General features: G+C 42.7%; 1 protein-coding gene and 1 long non-coding RNA gene across 4 annotated transcripts in view; one reads left to right on the top strand and one right to left on the bottom strand.

Annotated features, from left to right (window-relative positions):
* Nucleotides 1-4,391: 4,391 nt before the first annotated feature.
* LOC148216973 (uncharacterized) lies at nucleotides 4,392-16,957 on the bottom strand. Its single transcript, XR_015794817.1, has 2 exons — nucleotides 16,632-16,957; nucleotides 4,392-4,980 (listed from the first exon to the last, which is right to left on the bottom strand). It is a non-coding gene; the product is annotated as an uncharacterized LOC148216973 (long non-coding RNA).
* The window catches only part of PAQR8 (progestin and adipoQ receptor family member 8), a 44,021-nt gene continuing 33,837 nt past the window's right edge, over nucleotides 6,839-17,022 (top strand). The window contains exon 1 of one of the 3 annotated variants that reach the window (XM_025168269.2): nucleotides 6,839-8,789. The gene's annotated coding sequence lies outside the window, so the exon portion shown is untranslated. Of the gene's footprint in view, nucleotides 8,790-10,332; nucleotides 12,368-17,022 lie in introns of those variants that run through there. The other 2 variants (XM_088133940.1, XM_025168267.2) reach the window with 2 other exon arrangements.

The raw sequence follows: 17,022 nt of genomic DNA, 5'->3' as shown, positions 1-17,022 counted from the left end.
GGCCAATATAGAAGTCATTTTTATTATAGCAATTCCCAGCCTTTCCCTTACTGAGGACCACCACATTGTCACTGAAGTTTGTTGAGTTCAGTGGCATCCATGATCACAAAACTTTGGTATTCCCACATGAAATCTTACAAGGTTTGGGGCAAGAGTTCCAAAATCTTGTGAGATTTGGAAATCTTATGAAATTGTGACCATTTTGAATATATGGATTTTTACTTTTGATGCCTGCACCAAGAATCACCACTGGAACCTGACCATAAATTAGGTCCAGTTTTAAGAAATTAAAGACATGGAATGGGAAGAAAGAAGTTTACTGAAATATTTTTTGTAGAGTTTCTCTTGCATTGCCCACCATCATATTCTTTCTCTGCTTGTCTTATTATGAAATTGTTAGCATTTTAAGTGTACGGTATACAAACCAAACTTATTATCCAATGTTATTTACCAATATTTATACCATTTTCCTGCTATCTATCTATCTATCTATCTATCTATCTATCTATCTATCTATCTATCTATCTATCTATCTATCTATCGGCTGGATAGCGTAGTGGTTAGAACACCGCCTTTGATGCAGGAGACTGGGGTTCAAATCCCGGCTGATACCTACCTTACCAGTAGTGGTCCTTGGGCAAAGACCCCCTAACACTTCACCTGCCTACCTCAAATACGAGAGTGACACAAACTAAGAGAGTCATGCCGGTTCGGACGTCACCTGGATTAACAAGGTCTGCGTCAGATGTTGGGGAACCAGGACAATCTGATGTTAAGTGGGCTACTGGAACAAACCATACATGGACGAGACAAGAGAACTTGGAATTGATGGAATGCTACTACAGCAGCAGACCTAATGAGAGGGGATATATGAAATGTATAAAGGAACTATGGATAGACAGAAGGCCTATATCCACACTAACTGAGAAACTACTAGTTATCCAGCGCTTCAACATAGTGAAGAGGAAGCTGCCCAGACTCAAGCCCAGACTCAAGCAGACCTGGAAGAACAAGCAGATGTGCAGCCAACACCTGAAGCTGGAATATCACTGCCACCCCCTCCATTACAGAGCACAGCAGCTGATATGAGGCATAAGATCATGGATAAACTAGCTACAGTCAACACTCGAGATCGATTACCAAGGCTCAGAGGAGAAGTACCATCAGATAGTATGCTAGAAGATGCCAACAGAGCCCTCCAGACAATCACTACTACCACCATAACTGAAACCAATGAATTGGTATATGCTACAGTGTCTGTAATCCTGGAAACGCTTGGCTACACAATCAAGAAGAACACAATCAAGAAAATGAGATTAGACGCTAAGAGCAAGGCAACTCAGAGAGAAGTCAGTCAGCTGGTGGAACTACAGAAGGGTGTGGTGATTAAGGATAAGACCTGGCTACTAAAAAAATATATGAGCCTGAATCCATTTGAAGCCCTAGAGACTGCTAATCAAAGGCTCACAGCAGTGGCTGTCAGGCTAAGGAGATACACTAGAGAAGCAGAGGCCAAGAAGATAAATGCCCTGTTCTCCAAAGAACCATCTAAAGTGTACTCCCAACTGCAGTGCAACCACACAGTAACAGCTGAGCCACCAGCAGCAGAAACTGAATAGTACTGAAAGAACGTATGGGAGAACGAGAAGACATATAACACCAGAGCAAAGTGGCTGCAGGACCTGAAAGCAGACCACAGCAATCTCCCAGAACAAGAACCAGTCACCATCACAGTAGCAGACATCCAACAGTGGGTCAAGAACATGAAAAGTTAGACAGCACCTGGCCCAGACATGATCCACACCTACTGGCTAAAGAAATTAACAGGAGTGCAGCAGCAGGCTCCCACCCAGACTGGCTAACACAAGGAAGGACAGTGTTGATCATGAAAGACCCCCACAAGGGAACAGCACCATCCAACTACCAGCCAATAACCTGCCTCCCCCACAACATGGAAAGTTCTATCAGGCATCCTAGCTGCCAAGCTACAAAACCATATGGGCCAGTACATGAGCACAGCTCAGAAGGGCATTGGGAACAACACCAGAGGCTCAAAACACCAGTTACTCATAGATAGAGCAGTCGCCCAAAACTCAAGGTCTAGGCAGACCAATCTGAGCACAGCCTGGATTGACTACAAGAAAGCCTATGACTCAATGCCACACACATGGATCTGTGAATGCCTGGCGCTATACAAAGTCAACAGGACTCTAAGGACCTTCCTCAAGAACTCAATGGGACTGTGGAAGACAACACTGGAAGTCAACACAAGTGGCCATCAGGTGTGGCATATACCAAGGTGATGCACTGTCCCCACTGCTGTTCTGCATAAGCTTAAACCCCCTCAGCCAGATAATCACAAGGCCCGGATATGGGTACAAGTTCAAGAATGGAATCACCATCAGCCACCTCCTCTACATGGATGGCATCAAAATGTATGCTAAGACTGAATGAGACATTGACTCACTGATCCACCTGACACGGATCTACAGCGAGGACATTGGGATGTCATTCAGATTGGAGAAGTGTGGCAGGATGATAGTAAAGAGAGGGAAGGTAGTTAAGACCGATGGAGTGGAACTACCACTGGGCCACATAGCAGACATAGAGACCAGCTATAAATACCTTGATGTCCCACAGTCACATGGGAACCATGAGGAGGAGGCGAGGAGGAGGCAAGGACGACAGCAACATCCAAGTACCACCAAAGGATAAGACAGGTCCTGAACAGCCAGCTCAATGGGAAGAACAAGATCAATGCCATCAACATGTACGCCTGCCAGTCATCAGATACCCTGCTGGTATAGTGAGCTGGCCAAAGGAGGACATGGAGGCTGCTGATGTGATGACCTGGAAGCTCCTCACAATGTACAGAGGTTTCCACCCCAAGTCCAACACCCAGAGATTGTACGCCAGCCGCAAAGAGGGCAGGTGGGGTCTGGTGAGTGTCAAAGCCACTGTCCTGGAGGAAACCCAGAGCATCCAGGAGTACATCACTAAGATGGCACCCAAAGATGAGCCGCTGAGAGAATGCCTCAGGCAGCAGCAGACATGGGAGGAAGTTCAAGTGGAGGAAATACCATGGCAAGACAAGCCCCTGCATGGGATATGTACCATCAACAGATAGCTGAGGTGGCTGACACTGGGAAATCCTATCAGTGGCTGGAAAGCGCTGGACTAAAAGACAGCACTGAGGCACTGATCATAGCAGCACAAGAATAGGCACTAAGCACCAGATCCATAGAATCAGGGGTCTACCACACTAGACAGGACCCAAGGTGCAGATTGTGCAAAGAGGCCTCAGAAACAGTCCAACATATGGTGGCAGGGTGTAAGATGCAGGCAGGAACAGCATACACTGAACGGCACAACCAAGTAGCTTTCATTGTGTACAGGAACATCTGCACAGCATATGGGCTAGACCCCCCCCCAGGTCCAGATGGGAGATTCCACTGAAGGTCATGGAGAATAACAGGGCTAAGATCCTGTGGGACTTCCAGTTCCAGACTGACAGGCAGGTACTGGCCAATCAACCAGACATCGTGGTAGTAGACAAAGAACAGAAGACAGCGGTAGTGATAGATGTAGGAGTGCCAAGTGACAGCAATATCAGGAAGAAGGAGCATGAGAAGCTGGAGAAGTACCAGGGCCTGAAGGAGGAAATAGAGAGGATGTGGAAAGTAAAGGCCAAAGTGGTCCCAGTGGTGGTAGGAGCACTCGGGCCGTGACTCCTAAGCTGGGAGAGTGGCTCCAACAGATTCCAGGAACAACATTCAGAGCTCTCTGTCCAGAAGCTAGGAACAGCTAAGATACTGTGCAGAACCCTCAAACTCCCAGGCCTCTGGTAGAGGACCCGAGATTGAGGAAGACACGTACCACCCATAGGGGTGAGAGGGGATTTTTTTTTCTTTTTATAGTGGCTGTATGATTTATTTGCATATTGTGATAAATGCCATCAAGGCACTGTACAACTAAAATATAAAAAGAAAAAAAATCATTAACAGAATACTAAAATATTTTTAAAATATTAAAAGCCACTAGTGATAAGTATAAGGCAGCATTCTGGAAACCATATTTCTAGTGATTACATTAATCTGATCAGAACAGTCTTCTTATATCTATATTATAATTTGGAGATTCAGCCACAGTGATCCATCCAGAAGTATGAATTTCTGGTGGAAATACACTATTCTATTCAGAATAGAAACTTTTCTAAACTCCATTGGCTGCATTTCAAAAAATGGAAGATTACCTGGAAACATAATAATATTATCAGAGGTTTCTCATGTTAGTATTATGTCCACTCACCCAATGTTTATTATTACAAAGATTGGACTGTCTTTCTTTGATTGTTGTAAGCCACCCAGATTAATTGAGAATTGGGTTGCATACAAGTTTAATAATTTATTATTGTTGGTTCACAGGCAGCCAGATGTTTAAACTGCATTTGGCATTTTTATTTACCTATCGAGTCCTTCCCAAGGACCTGGGATACGCAGATCTTGTTGTTTGATAGTGTTAAAGGTATTGTCGCAGGATGTAAGCTGTTCCAAGTAAAGCTGCCTTTTGCAATTGACTGGTCGTGATTTTGTCAGTGCTGATGGTCTTCAAGTGGTGCTCCAGATGTTTTGGGATTGTGCCCAAGGCGCCTATTACTATTGGTACTTTCTTAGCTTCCTTTTGCCAAAGTCGTTCTACTTCTATTTGTGGGACTTTATATTTCGTGATTTTCTCTAGTTCTTTCTCTTCTCTTCTGCTGTCTCCAGGTATTGCAATGTCCACTATCCAGACTTTTTTGTCTTTCTTATCAACAATTGTTAAGTCTGGAGTATTATGTGGCAGGTGCTTGTCTGTTTGAATTCTAAAGTCCCAGAGCACTTTAGCTTCTTCATTTTCCATTACTTTGTCTGTTTTGTGGTCCCACCAGTTCTTGCTTGCAGACAAAAGGTATTGTTGTTGTTGTTGTTACATCCAAGGATGCTATGGGAAAAATGAATCAGTTATGTTGTAGTCATTTTCAGTTTCCTATCATAGCAGATTTCCTCATACAAAGAAATAACTGTCTAAACCTCATTCACTAGTATTTATTACTCAGGTTCAATAGAGAAAAGTAAAGCAAAGGGAAAGAATTAGAACCAGGTGGACCTACTGCATCTTGTAAGATTTCTTAGTTTGGAAACCCTAGATAAGCAAACATATGAAGTGAAATTATCTTGCCCTCATGCTGATATGACATTCTGCATTACACTGATTGACTCAGCATTAAGACCATACACAGTCATATCGATCAAGACACACAAAGTCTGGGACCCAAAAGTTTGCATCAGCATTAGATTAGTGAGCTGTTCTGTATGTTGGTACAACAGGGTGTGAAAGCATGCACACTGATTAGCAACCCTGAATGAAAGTAAGGGTTCAACAGTTCTGAGAGATAGATATTGTGGCCATTCATCCTGCATGGATTTTATAATTGAAAGAGGACTGGGTAAGGCAACCGTTGGATTACGCAGCTTTTTCCCAACCTGAGGCTCCTCTGCCTGGAGGCAACTGAGATGACAGTTCTCAGAATTCCAAGCCAGGATGCAGAGAATTGCTGTCCCAACATACTGCAGTGTGGAAGGCTGGGGAAGGTTGAAAATGTACTCTACATATAGCTCCAGATCAAAGGTGTAGTCATGGTCTAATTTCCCTTCCTTCTTCATAATGTTGAATAGAATTTTGTTTTGGTTTACAGACATTATTTTTAGTGTCAACCAAAATATTTATCAACTACATTAATACATAGATGACAACGTGAATCAAAAATAAAATTTAAGACAAAGTCCTCCCTCCCTCCCTTCTTACACTTGGAGTGCATCTGTAATGCAGCCCTGTGCTGTCTTCTGCCATTGATATCCTCTGACAAGAAAGCGCTCTGCCTCATTTTTATTAGCTGGGAGCGTCTTTCTGGACTTAAGGGTTGCAGGGTTATGACCAGATATCATATCATCCCAGGACCCAAGAAATTGTACTGTGATTTCCTGTTTTCAAATCAAGTACACAGGATGTATTGCTACAATATGTACTTCAGCTACATGTGCAAGGACTCTCCACAATGTAGATTCTAGACTCCTCCTAGAGTCACATAAAAGTGAGATGGGTGGCTATACAAATTCAATGAATGAATGAATGAACTTGCCCATGTGCTTTTGCAGAGCCATGTTACGTTCAAGTTTCACACAAGAGAAGTCATAAACTCTAATCAAGCTATATTTGGAGTAAAAACAGCCAGTGCTTCTCCTTTTACACATAGTCTGAGTAAATTTTCCAATAAACACTGATTTATACAAGACTCCCCAACTCCTTTTTCTTCTGATCCCACTCATGAAGACATAAGTCACACCATAAAAGCCTTGGCTAGAAGCACAGTCACTAACTGTAAATGAAGGGCCGTGCACATTTCCCTTGTTGTGCATCATTTCATCCTTGTTTCTGCTTTTTCCCTGCATGTATGGCTATCATATGAAATTCAGATAATATTTGCAATAATGAAAATTCCCTTTTCTTCTTTTTGCTGAAGAAAGCAATCTTCTAGGTGATTTCCAGGTTTTCTCTTTCATATCTATTCTGTAAGGGAACCTAGTTACTGGAAACAGAATTTTCCAATTACTACTGAAGCACGACTCTAGATCTCCCCTTTTAAATTCAGAAGAGCTAGAGCAATGCGGGTGCCCAGGCTGTATGCTGCCTACCTCTTGGGATACTTTGGGACCTTGTTCTGGTGAATTGTGCATAACCACCAGCTGCCTTTCTATTTTGAATCTGAAGTATGCAGCAGAGCAGGAAGGCACTGCGGAGAACCAAGTTCAGTTAGAAACCTGTCTGTGATGAAAAGATAGAGAGAAGGAGGAAGTGCTGCAATCTAAAGTTGTTAGACAGAGTGTGCCAGGCGTCTGGAGCTACAAAATATGTAGAAAAAACACCACACCCTTGGAGAAACCCCCAGATGAAAAACAGAACATTAAAAGTATTCTTCCAGTGATGGAAAGCTGCTGGGATAGTAGAGGAGGGGAGCCAAGAATTGATTATAATCTACCCCAATTCCTGTTACAAAAAGCAGCTATCGTTTCATAGCCTTTGTCATGCAAGAGCCTCTTATGTACTCTTTTCTGCCACCAACCGTACTCCTAATCAGAAAGCAAGTAAGTTTTCTTTCCAATTTAAAATGTTGTTTTTCTAGTGGGAGGACAGCTCGACCAGTTTCTGGTTTGCCTTATACTTTTTGCTTTCTTGATGTGCTCCACGAACTTTTGGGTGCAGCCCCTAGATCTACCCCTGAAAGCTACTGTATTTTATTTTTTTAATGTGATAAAAAGTCAGTCATTAATTATTAAATCTTGGCTCACTTTGCCACTACTTTGTCCTGTTCTCCACCCTCCATGTTTTGGAAGACATCCCCACATTGACCTTAAAGGACAAGTATGACCTCTGCTCTCATCAAATTATGCATATCTCCATAGTATAGTGGTAATAGAAAATTTTGATCTGAGCATGAATTGGGTGTACAGGCATGGACCCTTCTTCAGAGGAATGTACAGCAGCCTGAAATCAAAATATAACTGCAATTAATCACAATAATCACAATATTGGGCAGGTTGAGAAAACAGTAAGTTGCACCAACAAATCCTATATAGGTCTTACTGATTTAAGCTTTCCTAGATTACATCTTATATCCAGGTTCCTTATTTAGCCATCTTCTACCTGTTGGTGCAAGATGGACAGGTCAGTCAGTCTGGAATGTACAATAACAGGGAAGAATAAAACTAATGAAGAAGAACAAATGGCTTAGGGTCAACTTGTATGATCTTTAGTTGAGATGGTTGTGATTGTCAGCTGTCCCTGTAACTGGCTAATGGACAACAGATTAGAAAAATGGAATGCATGCCAAGGTTTACCTTGAGGAGATGAGAACTGGCAAAGTGGTGGCTAATCCATTTTGGGTTGTGTATCTCAGCACTGACACCTGAAGGCCTAAAATTATACTCCTGTAGAGAATGTGGCAGGTCTCCCAGGCATCATATAGGGAAATTATAACAGGACAGACTAGCCACAAATGGCCTTCCTTCCAGCACTCAAAATCTGATAGAAAATTCAAATGGCAAACAATATTTTTAAAACATTGAAAAATTGCTTGTGAATTGAATAATCTCTACAATAAACACCTAATGTAATTTTCAAAATCAGGGTACAACTAAGGAAGGCCAAAAGGTGCTTGCCTCAATTGATACCACAGAAATGTCACTGATAGTTTATAACAGTTCAGATGATTGGATTTATTCCATTTTGTTGGAGAAATAACTGATCTAAGAAAATCCTTATGGTAAATAGTGGCCAAGGAATGATAAGACCAACACACCCCTTGCAAGCAAGATTTTGCAGCTGATAAGAAGGCAAAGCAACACCCTGCTATGAGTCACAGAAATGACCTGTTACAGAGAGGGTTTGCCTTTGTCTTCCAGGAAGTTATTTCAACTTTCCAGTCTAGCCTGCAGCCCTAGAATTAAGCCAGGTCAACACTTTCTAGCTCCTAAGATCATCCAAGGTTCGTTACTCGTTAACACCTACTTAGGCACTCCAAACCATTTTTTTTTCTTTTGATGCCTTCAAGTCAGCGTTGACTCCTGGCGACTCCCTGGACAAGTCCCTGCAGCTCTCTTGGCAAGATTTCAGAAGTGGTTTGCCCTTGCCTGCTTCCTAGGGCTGAGAGAGAGTGACTGGCCCAAGGTCACCCAGCTGGTTTTGTTCCTAAGGTAGGACTAGAACTCCCGGTTTCCCGGTTTCTTTCTCTTAAATTGCCAGACACTTCTATTTAAATTGCACTGGTTGTAGGATTAAGAACATCAGCTAGCCAGCACAAGACAATTGCACAAGGCACATTGAATCCATTCCTCTCTCTCCATCTCTTTACAACATAAGAACAGGAGATGCTAAGATTCTGCAGATCTCACATTCTAGGATATCCTTTACATGTTAAAGAGGATCACATGTGAAGGATGGAGCAGAAGGCTTCATCCCTTGATGAGGGATGGCATCTCAACATTCATCACATCTGATGCAAAGAGAATATAACCAACCTTAGATGAACTTGAAAAAGCTAAGCAGGATCACACCAGGAAGTCTTGTGGCGGGGGGGGGGGGGGGCGGGCACGTACAGGCAAGACTGAGAAGTTGAAAAGTATCCAAGATACAAGGGGCAAACCTGTACTGTTGCCAGGATAACTATGTGGACATGTTCGTGAAGTTGTAGTCAACTCAAAGAAGCTCTTACCCCTCTATCATATAAATAGAAGCTCAGCTGAAATAGTAAAGATAGACAAGAAAACTGCAATATACACAAGAGGAAGATTTATTTATTTATGAGATTTGTACGGCTACCTAACTCAAATAGCTGTGACTCTGGACAGTGTACAATAAACAAGAATAATTAAAATCATAATTACAAAAAGGTGCTCAGGAACCCACAAAATACATTAGACCCCTCTAAGTGGGAAATCCAATGGCCAGGCAACTATATCACACTCTACTGGCTATTACATATGAAGGAACATAAGCCTTACTTTTTGGCAGGAACTTCAATATTATCTGTTATGCTAAAAATCAGAGCATCATTTCAGCATTATTTGTCCCAATGTCTTTTTCCCATAGCTAAAGGAAAGGAATTATTAAAAACTAGAAGTATATTTTCAGTAATGGGAGACATTGATACCGCCTTCCCACCCCCACCCCCTGCACAAACATTTTTTTTTTAGAGCATCAAAGGATTTTATTTCAGTGGTTTTTTTCCACAGGTGCTGTGAAATTAAGATATAAATCAATTCAAAGGATACTGAAGGTCTAATAAGAGATCAAAGGCTTGGATAGTCATTGTATTTTCCCTCCCTGTGGGTCTTTAATGCTGATGATTGCCGATTATTGTCAGCAAAGATTACAAATTAGATCTGGAAAGATATTTGGAAACATACAATAGGGGCTACTGAATATTTAACTGTGGAAAAATACAAGCAGCACGCCTCTTACCAACAGTGTATGAAAAGAGTAAACATGTGACTACTCCAAATGCTATACCATGCATGACAGTCAACTTCTATTGTGCCAAGGTGAACATTTTTGAAGTCTGCTTGTGCCTGTGGAGAACTGTGACTTAGTATGCAGCTCTCACATTTCCCTCCATGTCAGTGTTGTCCAAACTTGGCCACTTTAAGATGAGTGGACTTCAACTCCCAGAATTCCCCAGCCAGCATGGGGAATTCTGGGAGTTGAAGTCCACTCATCTTAAAGTGGCCAAGTTTGGACAACACTGCTCCACGTGATTGCAAAATATGGATAATGGTCCTCTATGTATGTACCTATGCATGCAGAGGTGTTTATATATATACTTGTGCCCCTAGGAAAGTGGATAAAACACCCATTCTCCCCCCCTCCATCATATCGGTAACTTCCGTCCCCCAGTGCCTTTCACAATGAAGCGCCCTCTAATCTCCTATCTCCTATAGTTATGGTGACCATATTTTCTTGGAAAAAATAAAGGACAGACATGAAAAAGCAGCAAATTCGAAAGAGGTTCATAAGGTTAAAAAAAATGGTTTATGTTTATAACTTTCCTTTACAAAGGAAAATTCAAGAGCAAAACCAGAAAAACTCTACAAAAATCCCTATTCTAATATAAATATCTAAACTCAAACAGTACGTGTACATTTATTTTAAAAAGACAATTCAATTTCCATATTTTTCACATGAATGAGAAAGACTGTGCATTCAGTGGTACCACCTGTACAATAAAAGTTAAATGACCAAAATAAAGGACAAAAGTGAGTTTTTGAAAAATAAATCAATCTAAAGGACAGCTTTCTGAAGTAAAGGACTGTCCGTTATAATAAAGGGCGTATGGTCACTATGCCTATTATATACTGCTTGACTCGATATATCCCCCTCTACGGCTAATTGCACCAGGATACGCCTCTGAACGCGTGAAGCATCCGCGGGTCGCCGCCTAGTGAAGTTCTCAGCTGAGCGGCGCCGGCCAGGTGACAGCGGACCTGCAGGTGTGCGATTCGGCGGAAGGGACAGGTGAGGCAGAGCCGGGGGCGCTCTCGCTGCGCCTGGCCAGCGGCGCAGGCGGCCGCTCGGAGCGTCCCTCGCCTTCCTGTCTTCGCGGACTGGGGAGCCACTATCGGAAGGAGGGTGGGAGGAGTCGGTGTGCAGCGCAACGCAACGCAGCGCAGCACAGGCACCCGGGCGGCCGCGCGAGGCCCCGAGTCCGCGCCGCATCCCTGGAAGAGCGAGGAAGGGAGGCGGAGAGGGGCGCTTGCCTCGCCTCCCCCGCCTCCCACCCAGGGCACACGCAGGGCCAGTTTCGTCCAGCGTCGCCCCTGCTCCTGGCGGTGCCGGAGGAAACAGCCTTTCGCGAAGCGAGAGCAGGAGGCAGGAATGAAGCTCCTGGAGGAAGAGGCGCTCTCCATCCGTCGCCCAGAGTGGAGATGGCGAGTCTTCTGACCTGAACTGCCCGTAATCCCGCTGCTTCCTTGGTGCACTTTTCAGTGAGTGTTTGAACCGGGATTCTGGAGAAGGCCTGGGGCTGCATCTCATTTTCCCCGGTAGCTTTGGAGACGGCGCTTCTGAGCGTGTGCGGGTTTCCCCGTCGCCTCTGAAGCCGGAGCAACGCGCTCGCTGCCATTTGACCTCCCAAACCCGTTTCAGTTCGCGCCCCCTGCTCCCCCAAAATTAGCTCCTGCTTGAAAGACCTTTTCATGCTCGTCTGATGCAAAAGATCCTTGCTTGTTCTCTTCCCCACAGACTTGTCGGTCTGGGTGTGAGTGTGTGTGCATGCGCGCGCTCCCGCGTGTGTTTTGTTTGTGTCTTGGGTTCGTGGGCGGCGGTGACGTTATGCCGCTACATCTTCCAACTGTGATGCGCTGCTTACAAGTAGGTCTTGCAACGGTTGGGGGGGGGGCAGTGAAGAAAGTGACACCCCCAAGCTAAATACAGGGAGGCAGCGAAGTGCTCGTTTTCTGTGGGTGATTTGGTCTGCCGGGCTGAGCAGAGAACTGAACCTGAGCGGGTAAACTCTCCTTTCCCACAGCTTCACCAAGCAACTTAGTGGAATTAAGAGTTCACAGTCGAGAACTGTAAGGAGGAGTAAATTACTGGTTGGCAAGGCTTCGCAGTCACAGCCAGGGTCATTAAAGACCGCAGGCATGTTGGAGGAAACCCTTTCGGAGTGTTATTTGCATAATGTGATTTACAGCTCCTCAAAGCTGTGATAATTTCTATCCTGTACAAGAGAAGGACTTTCTGGATGACCCTGGTGGAGCTGAGCAGTGCAGCCTTGGTAGGAGTTTTGCTTTTATCATTCTTTTAGTTCATTAACCGCTCTTATTCTGTTTTCATGCTGGTATGTGTGTGCCTTGGAGTCGGTGTTAACTCCTGGACTAGTCCCTGCAGCTTTCTTGGCAAGGTTTTTCAGAAGTGGCTTGCCATTGCCGCCTTCCTAGGGCTGAGGGAGAGTGACTGGCTCTGTGCCTAGGGGGGGAATAGAACTCACGGCCTCCTGGTTTCTAGCTTGGTGCCTTAACCACTACACCAGACTGGCTCTCTTGCTGGATTGCATCCTCATTGTTCATAGGCCTTGGAAATTCAGTGGTGGGTGCTTGGAGACAGGTAAAAGGGTATGAGATATTCCTTCCTTCCAACAAAATCCACAGCAGAAGGTGCTTAAACAGCTGTAATGGTTGCTAGTATGTTTGGTGGGACAATTTACAGTCAACCAAGTAGCCTCAGCGAGTTAGGCATCCAGCCTGGGACTGGAGATCAGTTGCCACCAAAGGGGTGGATTTGAGCTTGGAGAGCCAGCACCAGTTCATGCACTCCTTGCTTTTTGCTTTCAGACTTAGAACTGCCTTTGCCCAAAGATCTAGTTCCTGAGGGAATGAGTTTGGCTCCATCCCTCCAGAATTTTAACAAGCGATAATGAACACTTTGGAGGACTTTTGTTGTTGTTGTTCAGTCGTGTCTGACTCTTCGTGACCCCATGAACCGTATCGTGCCAGGTTTTCCTATCTTCACTGCCTCCCTGAGTTTGCTCAGTTTCATGCTCATTGCTTCGGCGATGCTATCTAACCATCTCATCCTCTGCCGTCCTCTTCTCCTTTTGCCTTCAATCTTTCCCAGCATCAGGGTCTTTTCCAAAGAGTCCTCTCTTCGCATTAGGTGACCAAGGTATCTGAGCTTGAGCTGCAGTATCAACCCTTCCAATGAGCAATCAGGGTTGATTTCCTTTAAGATTGACTGGTTTGACCTCCTAGCAGTCCAGGGGACTCTTAAGAGTCTTCTCCAGCACCACAGTTCAAAGGCATCAATTCTTCAGCGCTCAGCCTTCTTTATGGTCCAGCTCTCACAGCCATACATTGCTACTGGAAAAACCATAGCTTTTAATGGCCTGCAATATATTTAATACAGTTTGGTTTTTTAAAATTTTATTTTGTTGGGATATTATTCCTTTTTTAAGAAAATGCTTATTTCAAGAACAACTTGGAGGTTACTCATGAGCAGAAAAGCAATTTAAGAATTCTATTCATTAAATACAATTACATCAATTCTTTCTCAGATAGTTTTATACAATCAGTGATTGTATAAAACTACTGCTAGCTTTTTTGGCTGACTTGCAGTAGTTTTTTTTTTTAAGTATTCTTTAGTATATATTTTTAAAAATTAATTAATTTTTATACTGTGTTTTAAAATTCCCTTAGTGGTTTAAAGCTTTGATTAAAAGATAAAAACATTTTAATTTTTTAAAAATTGGATATGAACATTTATTACTATCACATGGACAAAGACTGCTTGCTTATGCTGCTGGCATTGACTCTAGACAGTTTAGTGCAGAGTAATTCTTGTTCCTTACTCCCAATCTCTAGTTGCAAATTGGGCGAGCCTGAATGAAAATTCACAAACAATCTTAATTTACAGATTCTAGGTTGGAAAGTCATTCAAGACTGATGTGAACAGTTCTGGAAAATGAAGAAGCTTGAACTGTTTAGGGTACCTAATTCCTAATTCATATGAAAGCATGAAGGGTTAGAAGAAAATAAGCTAAGTCCCTACTCTGCAGTAAATATGTTTGTTTATTTGATTTATATCCTGTCTTTAATTTAGGAACTCAAGATGGTATACATAGTGCTCCCTTGTTCTATTTTTCTCCACAACAACAACCCATGAGGTAGGGTGGTCTAGGAGTGTGTGACTGCTTCAAAGTCACCCAGGAAGCTTCTGTGACAGAAACTAGACTAGAACCTGGTTCCTAATCCTAGTCCATCCCCTTAACTACATCACAGTACAACTTGGATTAGTTTTTGACTTCCCAGTGTAAACAGTTATTGATGGACAACGTGGATTGTTAGACATAGAACGCATGAAACTATATTGCATATGTTCCTATCTCAATACCCAACAAATGACTGGATTATAAATAGGTAAAATTAGAAGGGAGAAGCATTCCTCATTTTGGAGCTTTGTCAAGTTGAACGTTCTGGGAGTTGCAGTTGCAAAACATCTGGAAAGATACTAAGTTGGGAAAAGTTGATTTAGGAACTCCCCATTCACAACAATACAAAATTACATTCACACAAACAAGAATTTTTCTTCTCCTGGTAGAACAGTTTTTGGACAATAGGCATAGAATTTTGCTTGGATGGCACAGTTGCCTGATCTTTGAAAATTCTGTAGTACAATAACTTCTGAAACATGAAGTTTCATTATAAACAATTACAAGACAGTATCGTGTATAGAGTCATTTGGTAAAGGGTGCTGAGCTTTTGCCACTGCAAATCAGTTGCATTCTTGAGAGCGTGGGTCTACATTGAAATAGGAGAGCCCGTTTGGTATACTGCTTAAGGCACCAGGCTAGAAACCGGGAGGCTGTGAGTTCTGGTCCTGCCTTGGGCACAAAGCCAGCTGGGTGATCCTGGGCCAGTCACTCCTTTCAGCCCTAGGAAGGAAGCAATGGCAAACCACTTCCAAAAAACTTTGCCAAGAAAACTGCAGGGACTAGTTCAGGCAGGAGTCAATAATGACTCAAAGACACAATAAATAAAATAAAATAAATGTTGAGATAGAGAGCATGCCTATTATAGGCTAGATACTTTGCTGCTTCCCAGCTGCTTACTATACTGGTTCTGCACATGGACATCTCCTTCCTGTTTCTCCGGAGGCTCAGAATGAGTTTTACATAATTATGTGGTGAAATACAATTGCAAGTGAACATTGCTTCCATTTGTATTTTTTACAAACCCCATTTTTTGTAACACTTGCATCTCTGATTGCATTTTTCAGAATCCTCTTTTTTCGATTTTTGGGGTTGTTTTTGTTTTCTTTTTTTCTTTTGTTAAAAGGTGTGTACTTCAGTCAGAATTCTCTTCTGCACCAGCTCACCATGTTCAGCATTCCCTATCTCCTCAGGAAAGTATTTAATTGATATAAACCCTTGGGAGCATATTTTCTTGCTATATATATATACATACATACATACATACATACATACATACATACATATATATATATACACACACACACACACACACACACATTATATATCTATCTATATCTACATCTATATACATATCACGTACATACATACGTACATACACACACACACATTTTGCAGTGAATTTGTTTGAGTCACCTGTTGACTTGTGTTTCTTTTCTGAGCCTGCACTGGGGAAGGCTAATTCCTTCCTCAACTGCATGTGTTGCTGGGTGCTTTTTAATTTTCTTTTGCTAAAGTTCCCTCTGCTGAATTTTAGTGGCTAAATGATGAAATATCATTGACACAATTTCCCATCATATTGAGGTTGTTTCCTACCAAAATTATAATGAATGCCCTAAAATAAGCTTAGCATGATTTTGAAAATGATCAAACATCTAGAAAAAAAGAGCAAATGGAAAGCTCTCATCCCTGTCCCCCAGTGCTAAGTGGTGGCATTGACTATCAATATGTTTCCCACCCCTGCTCACATTTTAGGATGAGGTTGTTGAACAACATAACAGATGTGTTGTTTTCATTTTCTGGCAAGTCCAGCCCACTGATTACACGAGCTACATGTCCAGAAACAAAGCTGGTCAATAGAGCTGAAAGAAGTGCTATCTAGATTGAAGGAAATCTATACAATCCTGTTTCCCTTTTGGGGGAATTGAATGCAAATTGACACACTTGTTGCATTCCCCTGATTTGGAGACCCAGCTGGCAAAATTGGGCCTGTCAGTGCACTTTTATATGGCTCCCGGTAACACAACTAAACTTAAGCAACTTCTTATAAGAATAATGTTCTTTTTCACTCAAAAGGAGGAAAAAAGATACCAAATCGTAACAGCTGGAGGTTGCCACTTTATATTCAAATGCAAATAGAGATATAATCTGTTGCCCTTTCCTTGCCTTTTCATCCTTATTATTAATGTATTTTTAAATTGTTGATTGTTTTTTATATTACTGTTTTATAGGGGGGTTTTATTGTATGCTGCCCAGAGTCACGTTTTGTGAGATGGGCGGCCATATAAATATGACAGACAGACAGACAGACAGATAGATAGAAAATATTTTGTACCTGAACATATGTGTGCCCATAGCTGTTAAGTCCTTGCTGCTGGTTGCTAGTGTAGCAAGGAATCTTCCAGGAGCACTTTGCTTAGATTGAAGCACCCCCTTAAGGCCCATCGAGCGTTGAAGCTGTTGGTATTTACCAAATGTGTGACCGAGCAGCCGTTTCAAGGGCTTTTGAACTGTGTCCATAGATGCCAAAGTGAAGTAGCTAGCTGAAGCAAAGCAAAGAATGTTGAGGCTGAATGCCTTCCCTTTTCAAGAGGAGGCACTACTACCAATTGAATCCGACCTTCAGTCCAACTTGTGGCGGCCTTGCAAAACAGGCACTCTTCGTACAAGTCTACTAGATGGGCATGATCTTTATTATGCAACCTGGACACTTGCGTGATGGGCAA

Source organism: Python bivittatus, unplaced genomic scaffold (genome assembly GCF_059951505.1).
Source record: "Python bivittatus isolate LINGU-HERP-01145 unplaced genomic scaffold, Pbiv_v1 ctg000020_np1212, whole genome shotgun sequence".
Lineage (NCBI taxonomy): Eukaryota > Metazoa > Chordata > Lepidosauria > Squamata > Pythonidae > Python > Python bivittatus.
The sequence above is the reverse complement of the archived record's forward strand: the minus strand, read 5'-3'. Positions and strand labels throughout refer to the sequence as shown.